The sequence below is a fragment of the Monodelphis domestica genome, chromosome 3, assembly GCF_027887165.1.
Source record: "Monodelphis domestica isolate mMonDom1 chromosome 3, mMonDom1.pri, whole genome shotgun sequence".
Taxonomy (NCBI): domain Eukaryota; kingdom Metazoa; phylum Chordata; class Mammalia; order Didelphimorphia; family Didelphidae; genus Monodelphis; species Monodelphis domestica.
This window is the reverse complement of record NC_077229.1, coordinates 411,438,567-411,457,691: the sequence shown is the minus strand read 5'-3', so window position 1 is coordinate 411,457,691 and position 19,125 is coordinate 411,438,567.

The following is a 19,125-nucleotide window of genomic DNA, read 5'->3' as shown; positions in this document are numbered from 1 at the left end:
TATTACTGCTCATGTTTTCCTGACAGTTGTTGCTGTTGTTCAGTCATTTTTCAATTGAGTTTGATGCTTTGTGGGCCCATTTGGGGTTTTCTCAGCAAAGATACTGGAGTGCCATTTCCTTCTCCAACTCATTTAACAGATGAGAAAATTGAGGCAAACAGGATTAAATGACTTGCCCAGGTCACACAGATAATAAAGAATTCTGAGGCCAGATTTGAAGTCAGGAAGATGAGTCTTCCTGACTCCAGGATCAGAACTCTATTGCACCATCTAGCTATCTTTCTGTCATTAATTACTCAATTATAAAGGATCAGAGTTAAATCCAGTCACCAGGTCTTAATTTAGGAGGCTGGGATGAATTTCTATTCTCATGAGTCCTAAAGATCTTATTATCTGTGCTTCTCTTTGAATACTTGGTATGTGTAACCTGATGACCTTTTGAATATTGTGTTTCAGGCTGGAACTCATCATCCTCATAAGGGAGAAGAAGCAGGCTGTATTGGGGATGGGGAGGACTTGCAGCTTGGAAGGAGATTGGGCATTCTGAAAGAGGCAGCATGATGTAAGTGAAAAAGAACTGAATTTCAAGGCACAGGACCGGAATCCAAATCCCAAATCTGCCCCTTATTAACTGCAAGTCTTGGGGTCACTCATTTAGACCCTTTGAAGCCTTAGTTTCCTGATCTGTTGAATGAAGGAGTTAGAGACTTAGTGGTGTCTAAACTCTCTTCAAGTTGTGCCATATCATTGTGATTCCTACAATTCTGATGTTTCTTTTTAATCTGTTATTTCAATATGAATTGCCTCCCCAAGCCTTAAATTTAGCACTAGGCTATATATCCCAAGAAGATAATCCTCAAACAGGAACTAATCTGCATTAGAATAAATCTACTGTGCACTCTGCCCTCATTCTCACCTTGTGATCCTCAGAAGCATTCAGAAACTATTTTTTTGAGCCTAAAACTATTCTGGGTATTATACAACTTAGATTAGGACCTTCACATTGTTCCTAGGGGACAGCTAGGTTGCACAGTGGATAGAGAGGCAGGCTTGGAATCAGAAAGATTGGAGTTCAAATCTGATTTCAGACACTTCCAAGCTGTATGATCCTGTACAATTCAGTTACCAGTAAGTGCCTAGCTCTCCCCACTCTTCTTTCTTAGAACTGATACTAAGATAGAAGGTAAAGGTTTGAAAAAAAAATAGGGTCCTGAACAGTATCTTAGAAATAATAATGAGTTGGCCATGTTGAGTAGTTCGAACTGCCTCCATTACTAGAAAACAAGTCCAAATATGACTGGCACATGTTTATGACATGGTTAACTCATGTAGTAGTAGTCCAGGATCACAGAATGCAATAAAACCTATCTCACCAAACAAGGCTTTAATTTAGAGCTTCTATAGAATTATTTTACAAGAAATAAACTTACTTCCTATTTTTAAGGCTCCCTAACTTGATTTTTATACCTCCCAATGGCAAATGAACCCATTAATTTTTGTTTTTAAACTCATTTAATATAATTTATTTTCAACCATCCTTTTCTTCCAAAACCATAGAGCTCTTTTGTGGATCTCTAGCTGTAGTTGTGATATTCAACAAAAGACAACAGTTGCATAAAACTAGTTGATCTGGCTTTTAATGGGATGTCTTAATCATTAACTCAATGCCATTAATGAATCTCAGCCTGAAGTCAAAATGATACCAATCAGGTCCAGAAAATTGTCTTCAATCTATATCTCCCCTTCCTTTCTTCTCTATAGACTGGTTTCTGCCAACATTAAATAGAAACTGCTTTCTCCAAAGTTATCAATGATCTCTCTGTTGCCATATCTGATGACTTTTTTTTTTAAACCTCATCTTTCTTGACCTCTCTGTAGTTTTGGACCCTGTTGATGACTTTCTTGATTCTTCTCTCTAGTTTTTCATGCCATTACTCTATACTGATTCTCCCCCTACCTGACAATCTCCTTTGATTAGTCTTCTTCCATGTAATTATACTAATGATGGGTATCCCCCAAGCCTATATGCTTATCCCCCTTCTGTTCTCTTTCCAAACTATTTTGTTTGGTGATTTTGTAGGTTCTGATGTTTTCAACTGTCATCTCTGTGTTGAATCTGAGATTTTCTTGCCTAGCCAAAAGCTTTCATCTAACTTCCACTCTTGAATCTCAGACTGCTTGTAGGATATCTCAAACTGTATATATTTTAAATTTGACCTGTTCCAAAATAAAGAAATTATCTCCCTACTAGCTAAACCCATTTTCTTTTACTATAGTAGAAGTCACCATACTTTTCAGTCAACAGCTTCACAATAGGTGTCTTCCTTAACTTTTCCCCCACCCAATCCAATCTGATGTCAAATCTTGTCAATTTTACCTTCCTAATATCTCTCCTATTGTGTCTCCTTATATCCTCTGACATTGACCTGACCCTGCTATAGGATTTCCTAGCTTCATACCTGGATATTAATTAAAGCCTGCAATTGGTGTCCCTGCCACAACTCTATTCTCATTCCAGTCCATCTTCCATTCATTTGCCCAGGTGATTTTCTTAGAAAGTATAGGTCTGATAATGATATCCCTGCCCTCCAGAGGTTCCCGATCACATCCATGATCAAATATAAAATCTTCTACTTAAAATTCAAATCTCTTTCTCAACTGACCCTCTCTGTCTTTTCCAGTCTTTTCTACTCCTCATTCCTTTCCACATACTCTCCCGAGGAACAGTTGAAGTCCCCCTTTATAAGAAACCTTTCCCAATCCCCCTTCATACCAATGTCTTCTCTGTTTATCATCTCTAACTTATACCATACATACCTTGCTTATACACAGTTGTTCCCATGTTGCTTGCCTCTGAGCTATTTGAGACAAGAATTGTTTCTTACCTTCCTCTGTATCGTCAGCCCTTAGAATGAGGTCTGGTGGATAGTAGGCCATTGGCAAATGCTTGTCAACTGATTAAGCAGAGTATGTAGCTCAATGTCCAAAAAGATGCCCCCTGTCTATCAGCAGACACCAAATGTCTACCTAAAGCTATCCTTAACTAAAGTGTTACTACACTGAGAGAAATTACCCATTAAGTTATTAGTCATTTATGCAATAGTATGCAGTGGAATTTATAATCCAAGATTATATTTATCATCAATATAATCAAGCATAATTAAAATGAAATCATTTCATAAAGGAACAAGAGAGGAAGAAAAAAGAGCATAATACTTTGTGCTTTCGTGATCCAAGAAAGCAGTAGGCATCAAAAATAAAGCACAGGACAGAAAACCCTGGGGAGCAAAGGCCAAATATTGCCTGTTTCATAAAAGCATCCTGGCCAGTTCCTAGAAAATCATTCTGATTCAGGCTCCCAGACTAAATACTCCTGCCTGTCTGACTTACCTATGTTTCTTCTCCAGCTCCACGCCAATACCCCTGATGAATCAGGGATGTATATGCAGATACCAAGGACACTAATGCATGAATATAATGTAAATATTATGGGGCAGGGAAACTGTGACCTTTCAAAAATGGCCAACACAATGAAACAAATGAGCACTGTCAAGTGAGAATGATGGGAGCTGAAGCCTGTATCTCCATGGGGCTGTGTTCCTGTTATCCTAAGTTACTAATGAGAACACTGGGTGTTTCATGGCTCCTTATTTGCAAAACCACAATGACAAGCTATGGCCTCTGGCTCCCCATAGACTTGACCTTGTCAGGAATTTCAACTTGTTTGCCCCTAATCTTCCACACCTCCCATGGACTTCTGAAAGATGTGATGACACAGAAAGGGAGGTTGTGGAGCCAAGGACCATCGGTTCATCACGCCTAAGCTCTGCCTGTCAGGGATACACCGGAGACCCCTGCCACATCATGCCAGGGGATGTCAATGTCTTCTGGCTGCCTGGCGCAGCTGTGGAACATTCTATTAACAAGACCATAGGCCCTGGCAGGCAAAACCTCAGGGAAGAAGCTGACCACCAGCTTGGCAGGTGTCAGGCTGTTTTTCTTCATTAAAAACTTTGAAGGTGATTTAATCCAACCCTAATACATCATTTATCTCCTCAGCACCCCCTTCCTGTTTAGTCTCCTTCTGAACTATAAACATAATGGCCTGGCAGGTATAATGGCATAGTCAATAATGCTAAATTGCATCTGACTCACCCTTCCCCATTAATATCCAAATAATTCACTGCAGATGAAAGATGTTATCAAAAAAAAAAGAGGAAGGTGGCAATTGAAGTAACAAGGATTAGCTATTAATTTGAAAATGTCTCTGATAAATCTTTACAATTGATTATTAACAGGCAACCTGGGAAGCTCATCAGACAAAGCCCTACCTTGGAAGAGCTACTGTTTACAAGCACATAATGCTGGATTTATATGAAGATGGTCATAATCAGAAGAGAGATGAATAATGACTGGATGTAGAAGAAATGACAGAGAAGGCAGTTCTCACAGATTTGTTTGTGAATGTAAAACAAGTAATCACTACCATATCATTATGCATAATTGGATATAGAAGAAACTATAAGTGAATTTTTCAGGTAACTGAACTTTATTCTTTAAATGGTAAAGCTTTTTTTAATAAAATATTTTTACAAAGCTTTCAGCAATTATAATATATTTCCCTTCCACATTAAATAGTGGTGTTTTATTTTGTTTTGTTTTGTTTTTGGTTCAAACTTGTAGAGTCTGGAAATCAGTGTTGGAAACTCACATGGAAATACTCTACATGGATGAAGATTGGCAAATTTGAGTCTCAGAGAACTGTTTCAGGCATTCAGAGATTTATAGCCCTTTTCAGCATAGTTCCAAATTGCCCTCCAGAATGATTGGGTCAGCTCACAACTCCACCAATAATGCATTAATATCCCAATTTTGCCACATGACTTCCAATATTTATCATTTTCATTTACTGTCATATTGACCAATCTGATAGATATGTGATGGTACATCAGAGTTGCTTTAATTTGCATTTATTTAATCAACTGTGATTTAGAACATTTTATATGGTTATTAATAACTTTGATTTCTTCATCCAAAAATTGTATGTTTTGTTTAATATTCTTTGAATATTTGTCAATTGGGGAAACCATTTGTTATTATATCTATGTCTTATAGCATTTTTATTTACTTTGTTAAATATTTCCCAAATACATTTTAATTTGGTTCAGGATATAGTCAGGAGTATTGTGGGCTTTCTGAAGCCATGGAGAGGGTGTTTGACACTTCTGTTCTATACACTGTACTAGATTGCCTTTTGCAGTACATTGAGCAAAACTGACCTTTGTCCCTGTAATTCAAAGTTGTTATTAGTAGCAGAAATCATTGTATTTTTCAATTATACAGAGATACTCCCAGATGCTACTGAGGTGGGTAGACCATGATATATATTTTATATGCTTTCTGAATTCTTATTTTTACTTTTTTATCATTTTCTTATCTTCTCCTTTGGCTGAATTCTTGTCTAAGTGCCTCTCTTTATGATTAGATACCCAAATAAATCCTGATAAAAATAAATTTCAGGACCTATCTGTGAAAGAGGCATGAAGAGAGAAAGGTTTTGAAGGACACAACAAGATGCAAGAGACTAAACTGGAGACATGTTTTGTCAATCTAGACGAAGATTCTAAAACAGAATGTTCCCAGGAGGAGAGGCAATGGAGCTGACATGGAGGAGGGGACATAGATACACAGTTTTTCTTCTATTCTCTAACTTCAAACACATGACAAGTACCATTCAAGCTGTAACAGTGAAACCAAGATTAGTTGGAGTTCCATAGGGTAACATTCTACACTCTCTCTCTCTGTGGCCAGAAAAACCCCAACTCTTGGTCAGTCAAAAACTCAGAGAGCACAGGGGTCTCCCCTTGATCAGAAAGCCCCCCAAAACAAGCCAACACAATCAGGGTCTTATGCCAGCCCCAACTGCCAGCCTCAACTGCCAGAGAGAGAGTGACACTCCCTATCCCCTCCCCAATGTCAGCTCCACTGCCACTCCTCCTGGGAACATTCCATTTTAGAATCTTCGTCTAGATCAGTGGTTCTCAACCTTTCTAATGCCGTGACCCCACAATACAGTTCCTCATATTGTGGTGATTCCAAACCAAAAAATTACTTTGGTGTCTACTTCAAAACTGTAATTTTGCTACAGTTATGATTCGGAATGTAAATACCTGATATGCATTATGTATTCTCATTGCTACAAATCAAACATAATTTAAATATAGTAATTAATCACAAAAACAATATTTAATTATATGTTGAGAAATATTAATCCAGCAGGAGGCAGCCTGAGTGCTGGAGCGGGAGGTAAGTCCTGCCTGGGGAGGGGGTCCCCAGATGCTGCTTTCTTACTGTTGTCTCCCTCCAGCTCGAGTTGAGGCTTCACTTTGCTGGGGTTACTTGGCTCCATTATCCGCTCCAGGAGTTATCCACTCCAGGACTCGTTCTTAACCCCTCCGGAGCCAGTGCCAGGGTACTCTCTCTGGGTCTCTGTTTGAGTCCTGTCTCCAGGCAACAGGGTAAATCCATCACCCCTCATAGGGGGAGGGCTGCTGATAGGTAACTAATATTAGTACAATGTGCAGGCAGCAGGGTCCCCATTCTTTCCGAGATCTTTCTGTAAAGTAGCACAATGTCTCAGTGGCTAAAGCCATCAGAAATATGTATGGCTTTAGGCGACCCCTGTGTTTTGGTCATTTGACCCCCTCTGGGGTCGCGACCCACAGGTTGAGAACCACTGGTCTAGATTGACAAAACATGTCCCCAGCTTAGTCTCTTGCATCTTGTCATGTCCTTCAAAACCTTTCACTCTTCATGCCTCTTCCACATCATCCAAATACTGAACTGTAACTTTTTCAAATTGCCCTGAGAGTCTAGCCATTTCCCTAGAGTTGCTAAGGCCTGGAGAAATCAAAGATTTTACTATTTTTATGGGCCCATTGCTACTAAGAGATGATGATTCCAAGAAAATACTTTCAAAATTCAGGAGGTAGAGCCAAGATGGCAGCATAACAGCAGAAGCCTTCTTAATCTCCTTCCAATTGATCATTATAAAGCATCTCAAAAAGACAGAAATCAAAACCAGACAAGTAAAGGGGCTCTCCCAATGGATACAGTGATAAAAGTAGGCAGTGAGTGGGGATTCCCCTGCTATAAAAGAGTGAAACTGCACTAATCAAAGCTCAAGCTACTCTCCCACACTACTTTCTGCAAGTGAGTTAGAGTGAGGGCCAAAGCAATCTCTAAATTCAGAGCAAAGCAGAAATAATAAATCCAACATTTTTCAGATCATAATGTGATAAAAATTATAATTAGTATGGGTGCATGGAGAGGCAAATTAAAAATTAATTGGAAATTAAATAATTTTATTCTCCAAAACCAGTTGGTTAAAAAACAAATCATGGAAAAAATTACTGACTTAATTGAAGAAGATGGCAGTGAGGAAACATGTCAAAATTTATGGAATACAGCAAAAGCAGTATTCAGAGGAAAATTTATATACCTCATGTCCACATTAACAAAAGAAAGAGGAGATTAACAACATGGGCATGCAACAACAACAAAAAAAAACTAGAAAAAGAACAAATTTTAAATCTTCAGATAAAGACAAAATTGGAAATCCTAAAAGTCAAAGGAGAAATTAGAAAAATTGAAAGTTAAAGAACTATTGAACTAATAAATAAGACTAGTGGGAGCTGACATTTTGAAAAAGAAAGCAAGGTAATTTTTAAGAGCTATTTTTCACAATTACCAGACAATAAATATGACAATTGAGGTGAAATGGATGAATATTTACAAAAAATTTGAATTGCCTAGATTAACAGCAGAGAAAATAGAATACTTAAATAATCCCATATGAGAAAAAGAAATTGAATAAGCCATCAAGGTACTCCCTTAGAAAAAGTCACCAGAGCAAGATGGATTCATAAGTGAATTCTATCAAACATTTAAACATCAATTAATCCCAATACTCTACAAATGGTTTGACAAACTAGACAAAGAAGGAGACTTACCAAATTCTTTTTATGATACAAATATGATACTGATTCCTAAGTCAGGAAGACCAAAAACAAAGAAAGAAAACTATAGACCAATATTCTTAATGAACATAGATGCAAAAATATTAAATAAAATCTTAGCAAAAAGGCTACACCAAGTTATCACAAAGATTATTCACTATGACCAGGTGGGATCTATACCAGGAATGCAAGGATGGTTTAATATTGGGAAAACTATCCACATAATTGACCATATCAAAACAACAGAAATTACATGATTATCTCAATAGATACAGAAAAAGCCTTTGACAAATACAACACCCATTCCTTTTGAAAACACCAGAAAATATAGGCATAAAAGAGCCTTTCCTCAAAATAATAAACAGTATTTATTTAAAACCATCAGCAAGTATCATCTGCAATTGGGATTAGATGCTGTCCCAGCAAGTTCAGGAGTGAAACAAGGATGCCCATTATCACCACTACTATTTAATATTATACTAGAAATGCTAGCAGTAGCAATTAGAGAAGAAAAAGTAATTGAAGGGGTCAAAATAGGCATTGGAGAAGCTAAAGTATTACTCTTTGAAGATGTCATGATGGTATACCTAGAGAATCCAAGAAAATCAACTAAATAACTAGTAGAAATAATCAATAGCTTTAGTAAAGTTGAAGGATACAAAATAAACCAACAAAACACTTTCAGCAAAACTATAATTAGCAATTTATGTAGTTAAAAAAGTTCTAGAGAAGAAAGGCACAGGACTTACCTGTGGAACAACCAAAAAATGAAGAAGCTTATCTTAGGATAGCATCATATGTCTACCTTGCTTCAAAAGGAGATAGTTCTAGAATGCTACATAGGCCACCATTCTAGAGGCAGTGCTTGGCAGAGGATGAAGCATAGTCTCTTATAGTGTTCTCTACATCCTCTAAATTTTCTATCCTGGGGCAAAGCTATAAGAGCCCTATTTTAGAAGTGACTTTGTCCTTCAGAATAACCCAAAACCAATCCAAATCAAAATATTTGGAGGAACTGAAATGCCCCCACCAACTTTCTGTTTTTGTAACTTCTACTTATTCTTTTAAAAATTATTCAAATCCAACTACCCTCAAGATGATCTTCTCTAACAATTTTACTTTCCTTATTACAAATTCTTATGGTATTTTTATGCTACAGCATCTTGTTGTCACTTACCAAATGTTGACTTTATCAATTAATTTTTGGCGTTTCTTCGTGTTATTTTTCTCACAATAGTAAAAGCTCTTTGAGGGTTTTCTTATAATCCTCATTGGACCTTCAACATAGCAGACATAACTGATATCTATTATTTGATATATAGAAAGGTAGAGATGAATAATAACAGGTAGTATTATTTGATTAACTACTGGATCAGGTTCATATCTTATAACATTTTTACATCTAGCTAATGAGTAGTAACAAGTAGATTCCACAGAGCTAGAACTGATGGAGTCTTTGAAGCCTGATTACAAAAATTGACCTGGGATGCAGGGGATGACCTTGATATCTTTGATGTCTGACCAAGCCCTAAGCATGCCACAATACCTGGTTCAGCCAGCTCCATAGTCATGGGAGCAAATTTTTCTCATCTGCCTATTTCTCTGAAAAAAAAGTCTTCACATACTTGGAGTAGACATGACCCTCACTCACTAATGAGTTTGAAGCCTGAAGATTACCTCATCCTGGTTTAGTCCATCTGCTGTTATGGTTTCACAAGCATGTGGCTACTGCATCTACTAATAGCTTCCCCAGAGTCATAGGCGACCATTAGGAAAAAGGAGATACCAAAGTCGAATGAGCATTCCTTAAATCAGCCTTTCAATCAGAGGTGCTATAGGCAGTGAACACCCATTTTTATCATTTAATGGTTTCAGTCATGTCTGACTCTTTGTGACCCCTTTCCAAAATTTTCTTGGCAAAGATACATTTTGTCATTTCCTTCTCTAACTCATTTTACATCTAAGTAACCAAGGCAAACAGGGTTAAGTGACTTGCCCAGAGTCACACAGCTAGTAAGTGTCGGAGGCCAGATTTGAACTTGAGTTTTCCTGACTCCAAATCTAGTACTTTATCCACTGTACCATCTAGCTGCACCAGAACAACACATAAACCCTAATGAAGGATTAGAACTAACAGGTGTGCTAAGAATAAATGAAGGTTGTGTTTGTTTATTTGTTAATAAAAGGGAAGGAAATGAATGTATTTCAAGGCAGGAGAAAAAAAAAACACAGACAAGAGACTGGAAATGATCATAGGGGAAATCTCATGGTGAAGTTAGAATAGAATTGAATAAAGGATGGACATAGGACAGATTGTGAAGAGCTTTAAAAACTAAGTAGAAGAGATTATATTTTACCCAAAGGCAATGGGAAACAATTGGAGCTGATTGAGTAGAGGAGTGACCTGCTATCATCACACTTGGGAAAACCAGTTATTGAGCTGTGAGAGGAGCAGGTTACAATTGTGGCCAGTAGCCCTAAGGACAGCACCTGCTTCTCCTCTTTATAAGAGCTGCCAGCAGGCAGCTGATGAAAGTAAGAAGATGCACAATTTGGAGGCTAATCTTTGTAATGCTGGTCTAAGCTGTTTTGTTGTAAAGCATATTCTGTGGGATAGAAGAGATACGTGCAGTCTCTGTGATGGGTAGTGAAACTTCAGGGGTCTGTCATTCCTGGGGAATTTTTCTGTGTACATGTTACTAGTAAGGTATACTGATAGATTAGACAGACAGATAGATAGAAGAGTGATAGATAGATTAGACAGGTAGATAGATGGATAGATAGATAAATTGATTCATAGATGTATTGATGGATTGATGGAGGAATGAACTGATAGATATTATCTTGATATATATATAGATAATTAGATATGGATATAGGTAGATAAATATGGATATGTAGAGATAGATATATCTTTAGATAGAAATATCTGTGTGTTTATCTCTGTGTGTATACATATACATGTAAAATATGTGCATAATAGATATATTGTATTTTATATATGAATGTACATATAATACATATGCACATTTATGTATATATGTAGCTACATAATTATTCTCTCCTCTTCTTCCATCATTAAAACAAGAAAAGAAAATCACTTGTAACAAATCTATATTTTCAGGCCAAAAAATTCCCACTCTAGTTATATGATCTTCAGAAGATTTTTGAGAGTGATAAAATATTCCACAAGGACAATATCTTTGATATCATTAAATGCATTCCTTTTTCTTTTTAGCCTGCCCATGTAAAGGATATAAGATCCTTTGTATACAGAATCAGCATAAATCACACTAATAACATGTAGAGTTGCTTGAGCTCAGTTCTCAAATATTTCTTGGTGGCATCTATTCAACTCAATGCAACTAAAGAGGGCAAGCACTCTAGAGTTATTGAACTGTTAATCTACACATCAGTGCCCTTTCTATTACTAGATGGCCAATGAAATATATTTAATTAGATAAAAATCTAAAAATTTATATCTTAAAAGAACTTGAGAAGCCACACTTGTCCATTCACACACCTTATCTTACTGATGAGAAAACTGAGGCCACCGAGGGAACAGTTTTGTCTGTAGCTAACCCTTGTATATTTGTCTTACAGGATCATGTGCTCCATCCCCACATGGGCCAATTAGGTTCCCTCTGTTCTGTGGCCAGAGGCTGTGTCCTTCATCTAAGATAGTGATCCTGTGAATTGGTGGAAAGGGTTACACTGATGAGTGGATAGACAGGGAAGGGAAAATATTCTGGGATATTCAGGTTAGGGGATAAAATGAGACAGAACAGAGTACATTGATAGGAATGTCAAGAAATGTGGAAGATAATTATGGGATGAAGCAGAATGGGAGGAAGCATAGAGTGGGATTAAGGGAATCATTTGGGAAAGCATCCATCAGATTTTCTTAAGAGCTGGATCCATACCTTCTCTCAGGACCTTCAAATACTCTGCTAGTCAGTCATTAAATATTTATTAAGAAACTATTATGTGAGCAGGTCGTTGGCATGTCCTAGGTATGTGACTCCAGGTAAATCACCTAACTCCAATTGCCTAGCCCTTTTTGCTCTTCTGCCTTGGAATCAATACTTAGTATCAATTCTAAGGCAGAAGGTAAGGTTGTAGTTCTTATTTTGTTTTGCGTTTAAGAGCCTACTACTATGTGCCTGCTCTTGTGCTAAGTTTTGTTCTCCATTGTGAAAATAACTACTATTAAAATGATAGCTGATAATAGCTCAAGGTTATCCCTTTGAAGAAGGTTTTACCTTCAGGTAATTTAACCCATGAAAATCTTAGAAACTGGATGACAAATAATGATTTGCAGATTATGGAATTCTTGGCTGGAATGGGAGAACTGGAAATATTTGGGAACAGGTTTTATTGCTGGTACACATCTCTTTTCTGCTTTCCTTTTTCTTTATGGTGCTGTCTACTTCTTCTAAAGGGCAACCAATTTTATGTAACATGGAGATTTAGCAATGACTCAGTTTATATGATCAGATACCTGCAATGAAGCTTCCAATGTCATTCACAGTCCATGTGTATGATTTTATCTTTACTTCACCTGTAACACATAAGCATTGTGACATATAGCTCTTCTTAGAGAGGGAAAAAAGTTCTTAAGGTATTTTTTCTTTGGGTTCAGCATGATTATTAAAGATATTTCTTTAAAAATGTGTAGAGAGCTATTCCCTCAGCTTGACTGGATTGCCTTTAGGTTCAAAGCCTCTGTGTATCTCTAATCTCCACGTTTTGCTTAAATGTGTCTAGTATTGGATGAAAAAAAAATAAATATGGCTTCCTAAATGATTCCCTTAATCTCACTTTGTGCTTTCTCCCATTTTACTTTCTCCCACAATGTTCTTCCCCATTTCTTGCCATTTACACCAGTGTGCTCTGTTCTGTCCCAATTCGTCCCCTAACCTAAATATCCCATAATATTTCCCTCCCCTCTCTACCCACTCATCAATGTAACCCTTTCCACCAATTCACAGGATCACTGTCTTAGATGAAGGATACAGCCTCTGGCCACAGAACAGAGGGAACCTAATTGGCCCACATGGGGATTAAGCACATAATCCTGGCCTCTACATTCTAACCCACCTAACTGGTCCCAGATAGTAATAAGACAGTAGTCCTTAAAGTGCCATAGTGTGTATTTCCCAAACAATGGACCAAGATATTAATGGTTCAGACTTTGTCACAAATTAATTACTGAATGGTTTTGTGAATGTCTCTTTATCACTACATTGAAAACAAATGGGCATTTCCTTTAAGCAACTGTCTATTTTTTTTTCTGACCATAGACAGATTTGCCCAAATGATTTGAGGTGAATATGTATTACTCAAGAACATCCTGGCTCATTTCCACATGAATAAATATTCAAGTGTTTTCATGAAGGCTTTTTAACATGAATCAAATTGCAGTAGACAGATTATAATTGGTCTTTACAGTTCTACATTTTGTTGATTCTCTTCTGGGGGTCTATTTCCTACTCTGTTCAACTGTGTTGGATGCTAAGGGATATGGGGGAAACAAGAGGTTTAAATGGGGAAATGTTTTCCAACCAACATAGGAAACAAAACAAACCAGTTGTATTATGTACCCTGTAGAACTTGAAAAATTAGGGAAGTGTCATAGATACTAAGTGTTAATATACTGGTTTCCATTTTTTAATTTAAAATTTTTTAATTAAAAAATCATAATATATTAAGATAAAATGACATAACAACTTCCCCTAAATTTGATTTAAAAACCCAGGGATGAAGAAGTACTAATGGTGATAATGGTTGGTTGATTTTTAAATATATAATTTGTTTTTACTTATCAATTTTTATGTTAAAAATAAAAAAAAACTTTCCCTCCATGCTCTCTGTCTTTGACTAAAGACATCTCTCTCTCTCTCTCTCTCTCTCTCTCTCTCTCTCTCTCTCTCTCTCTCTGTCTCCTATTTACCCTTGCTCTAAGGAAAACTCTCATAGACACTGGTCAAGTAAACCCATTTATGTGACAACATAAATTAAAGATTAGCTAAGAGGCAGCCCATAAAACATAATTAGTCATTTATCTCTCTCTCTTCTTTATACTTTCCAAAACTCTTCCTTCATCTGATAAAAAAGAATGGGCATTTTTATCTCCATGTTATAGAGAAGAAACTGGGGTTAAAAAGGTGTGGTCATCAGTCATTAAATAAAGATTTAAATAACATCAGTAACTATGAGCAAGACAATCTGCTAAGTTCTGGGGATACAAAAAAATTTTTTAAAAATATTTTCTCAGCCCTCAAGGAGCTCATATTTTCATGGGAGAAAGAACATGCAAAAAGCTATGTCTACATAAGATATTCATGATGTTCATGGGTAGCACTGGGATGCCTGTCTACCTGGGTGTTGTAGGACATGAGAAAAGGCCTCCTTCAGAATATAGGATTTGAGCTGAGTCTTAAAGGAAGCCAAGGAAAATAAGAGGCAATGGTGAAGATGGAGAGTGTTATAGGCGGGGAAAAGATCTAGTACAAAAATCCAGAACCAAGAGGTGGAATCCAGAAATAGAGTCATGTGTGAAGAGCAGCAAGATCACATCACTTCTTTTGGGAGTACATGACAGGGAATAAAGTCTAAGCAGGCTAGAAAGGTGGGGAGGGATAAGTTGTGAAGAACTTTAAAAGGCAAACAGGGTTTTTCATATTCTAGAGGAAACAGAAAATCCTATTTTATTGAGTAGGCAGATAGCATGGTCAGACATGAAATTTAGGAAAATTACTCTGACAGCTGAATGGAGGATGGATTGGAATGGGGGGAGATTTGAGACAAGAAGACTAATCACAAGACTAGTGTTATAGTATGAGCATGAGATGATGAAAGCCCCCACCAGCATGGTAGCTTTGTGAATAGAGATAAAAAGGACTTCTAGGAGAAATATGGCGGACAAAGAATGATGAGACAAAGCAAGTCAGTGTGTATATGATGAGCAAAGAGAGGAGTTTAGGATGACAGCCAAGGTTGTCAGCCTGTGTGACTGCATGTACTGGTAATGCCCTCAACAGAGAATAAAATCCCCAAAAAAGTTCTGGGAGGAGAGAGATGAGGTCCAATATTGATCATTTGAATTTGAGATGTTTGCAGATCATCTAGTTCAAGCACTGTAATTTGCCCAAGGTCACACTGTACATCACAAAATAATTAAGAATGTAAAGATCATTAATTCAATAGTCACCATCCTCATTGCAAGGAGGAGAAAACTAAAGCCTAAAGAGGGAAAGTGACTTGGACCTAGAGCTAAATTGCTAAATGTTGAGGGCACTGAAGAGATAAGGAGAGCTAGTGGATAATTACCATAATTGAGTGAACCTGCATCTTGTGACTCATTTTTGGAGATAGCTTATTTTCTATTCAATTATGGATTTAGTTCAACTTCTGTCTTATGGGGAAACTTTATTAAGTTATGGGAAATTGTAGAAAAACTTGTAGCATGTTTTGAATCTAGCTCTGCCTAGCTAAAAACCCGACAACCTCTACCTGCTGTTTAGAAACTCTAAACCAAGAACCTAGGTTATGCTGACCAGCAACTAGGTCAGATCCAAACACTGATGCAAAGAAGTTCCTCACAGTTGAACATTTCAAGCAACCCATATGTCTTCTCTGAAAATTGACCCCATACTGATCAATCATTGTTCCCAAGTGCCTTTGTTTTTTTGCAGATACTTGGGAAGAGGTTCTGCAAGAAGGACATCTCTTTTTTCCAAATTCAGGGAATTGCCCCTCTTCACTCTTCCCAACGCAACATGGAAAGTCCTTAATCTTATATCCACTTGAAAATCAGATTAACTAATATTGTATTGCTTCCTTTTAGTTAAGTGGCTTATTCAATTGTTTTTAATGTGGGAAAGTCTGTCTTCTGTATCTAGATTCCAGCACTAAGTTGAGGAAGGAGCATGGTCCTGTTTTGTTGCACAATTGTCATGTTTTACCTAATAAATTAAAATGATGAATTTTTATTTTCTCAGTCATTAGTTTTTACCTGCCACAACACCATAACTTGATCTAAATATTCTAACTCCCATACTAATTTTTCCCGCTATACCAGTGTCTCTGTCTCTCTATCTCTGATATCATCTATATCTGTGTGCCTGTCTGTCTTTCTCTTTTAGGAAGGTATATTTATTACAGACATTGTAATAATGGAAGTACAAATCCCAACATTGTAGGGAGGAGAGAAGAAGGTATATTGTCACCCATACTAACTCAGTCCCAGAGGAAAGTGAGCTGAAATTCAAAGCAGTCTCTACACACCACTAATCCCATCAAATTTTTTTTTTCAAATGTAGCATGGTCAATGGTCAGTCAAGAGTCTAAATTTCTGCTGCTGCCTTATGAATAACTTTCTCATTGTCTGGCTTATAGTAAATCCTGCCATGAACCCTAGCTCTTGTTCTCTGATGGCTTGCTTTCCTATCTTTTTGGAACTCACTGTTAGATCCATCTCTGATCATTTTTACCCCCAAAAGGAAAAAAAAATAGCACAGAGGCAAACAAGATAGTCCTATAAAAATTTTAAAAAATGACTCTCTCAAGAGTGAAATCAGGACTAAGACTTGAGATTTTTTTCCTTCAGAATATAGTACTCTTTTCTTTATCAGCCTGCCTAGGTTACATAATTGGTGTCAGGATAATATTACAGTTACAAAAATCTTTTTAAAAACATAAAAGTAAAGTACTATCATCATCGTCTTCTTTAAAAGTACAACTCATATGCTTCCTCTTCTAAGATTCCTTCCATAATCTCTGATCACCATGATTTCATGATTAACACTTTGTCTTATACCTTCTTGATGCACTGATGAGGCATTATGAAGTTATAATGTAAAGATAGCCTTTTATGTATCTTACTTCCTATTAATTAGTAAGCTCTGTGAGGACAGGGATTATCTTATCTATAAAGTCTAATTATATAAGCTTTGTAATTCTTTTTCCCATTATTCCTAGCGCAGAAGCACAGCAGTCTCTGAAGATGATTCTCACTAGGTATCAATGATATCACTAATTTTATTTGAGAGCAAATATTGGTGTAAAGAGTAAGAAGATGCAAGGGCATTGGGCCACTAGTTTAGAAAAAAGATCATCCCCAAGGGAAGATGCAGAGAGAAGGATACAGCCAGAAGAGACCAGGACTTTAGAAAACAAACAAAATTTGAACTATTTACTATGATATTAATAATGCAAAATAATCAATAGTATTAAAGAATAATTTAATGGTTAGAATTTTTACTAGAGCTCCCTACAAATATTAATATAAATGATTTTCTCTCTTCAGGTTGTCCCCAGAAATTTCATGGAACAGGAAAGAATGTACTTCTTAGAGCTAGTAGTATGAAGTTGGCCAAGTATAGAAAAGAAACTACACTTGAGGGATATGGTCAAGATTATTCAGGCACTGCTACCAAAGGACAGGAGTCTTCAGGCTTGGGAGGCTAACAGCTTTGTCCATTTAGCAGATCTGATATTTCTCTTTCTTCCAATGTATCCTTGTTTCTTTATTTCTTTCTTCTTTGGGGGGGGGGATGATGGGAGAGGGAGGGTGGCTTGGTGTGGCTTCTGTCAAGAAACCAACAAAGAACCATGCATCATTAAGCTGGACAAGAGGATGATAAACAACATTGTTATGGTTGCTAGGTTGCTGAAGGCCCTAAATTGGTACCTCTCATTATTTTCATAAAGACAAGTCACTAAATGAATGCCAAGGCAATTATTAGTGCCAGAAGAAAATGAAGTAAACCTAACAGCTTGTTTCTGGGTAACAAAATTCTCTATTATTTTTCACCAATAGAGAACTAGTTCAGTTGTTTTTATCACCTGAATAGTGAAACTTCCTTCTATCAATGTTTCCATCCTCCAGTGTTTCCTTCCTTCAATCCATATTGAACCCATCCAAATTATCTTTCATATGGGAGAATGACATGTCACTCAAAAATCTTCCATGATTCCCTATTATCTAATGAATTAAAATTAAAGCTTTACCCGAGTACCTTCTGGCACAAGCTTTTTTTCAGTAAATCTCATCCTCCATCTCTCTCTAGCCTTCATGATCAAGATAAACCAGCATACTAGTATCCCAAGTAAACTCATGCAGCTTTCCTGCCTCCATTCTTTGTTCAGGCAGTTTCCTAAGCCTGCCTGACATAGAGCAAACATTTGATAAATGTTAACCATCTGACTTTGTTTGATGAACTTAATGGAGTACCCTATCCCCTGCTCTATAATAGCATTTGTAGTGTTATTATTATTTATCTATTAAGAAAACAAATTGTGTCACCATAGCAATGCCTGGGGCATATGTGGACTGAGAAGTTTCTTATAATAATACCACTATCACTAGTACCCCTATTTCTCAGGTAAAGAATCGCTTATCTATAGTTTTATGTTATGATTTAACATTTCATTAAGGGATAACTTGGGTGACCAAATACACTGTAAGCTTCTTCAAAGTAGAAAAGGATAGACCAAGTATGGTACCTTACATCCCCCACCAAAACAAGCACAGGGGCTTTTTCCTAAGAAGCTTTGAATAGAATGTTAGCTTTGGCATGGATCTAGGTCCTTGACCCCTTGACCCACACTTAACTCCTCCTAGCATCATCCCTGACAATGATTATCCAGCTTCTGCTCACTTGTTTCATTGTCAGATAACTCATTCTTAGGTCTTTTTTTTCTTTATTTTGGGATGAAATCTGTCTCACTATCACTTTTACTCATTGGTAATTTTTCTGCCCCCAGAAATACCCAGAATAGATCTGCTCTTTTTCTACCTGACAGCCCTACAAGACTTGAAGACAATTATCCTTGTCCCCCTCACTCACCCCCAATCGCCCCTCATTCCTAGGATCCATTTTATTCCTTGATTTGAAAATCAAGATATGCTGAGGGTTTAATTATGAGCTTCCTGAATAAAGAAGTGATGATGGTACAGGAATGAAGATTCCCTAACACCTGTCCCTAACTGATCTCCCTTTCGCCATTTTAGCATAGATTCCCCAGACTGGACTGTCTTCCAGGCTTCCTTCAGAAAAGGGCTTCTCAGCAGAAAACAGGGAGACATCTGGGTCCACATATG